Source organism: Merops nubicus, unplaced genomic scaffold (assembly GCF_000691845.1).
Source record: "Merops nubicus isolate BGI_N331 unplaced genomic scaffold, ASM69184v1 scaffold53553, whole genome shotgun sequence".
NCBI lineage: Eukaryota > Metazoa > Chordata > Aves > Coraciiformes > Meropidae > Merops > Merops nubicus.
Window position 1 is genome coordinate 4,694 of NW_008597976.1, and position 266 is coordinate 4,959.

Sequence of the window (266 nt, forward strand, 5' to 3'; positions counted from 1 at the left end):
GCAGGAAAATTAAGATGCTTTTCTGATTGTTTATCTAATTTGTCTGGATGTACTAGATAATTCTTGCTTCCATGCAGGTGTTTATGTGGTAGAATGCAAAAGGTTTTTTTTATAGTAATAATGCTGACATTTCTGGCATGACACATGCAAAAATCAGATGAAGTGTATCTCAGCTTTGAAAATCTTTGTAAGCAACAAACTAATCTTTAGCAAGTTAAACACTCTGATAAAATTATCAAACAACCCAGCTCCTCATATCACGATTT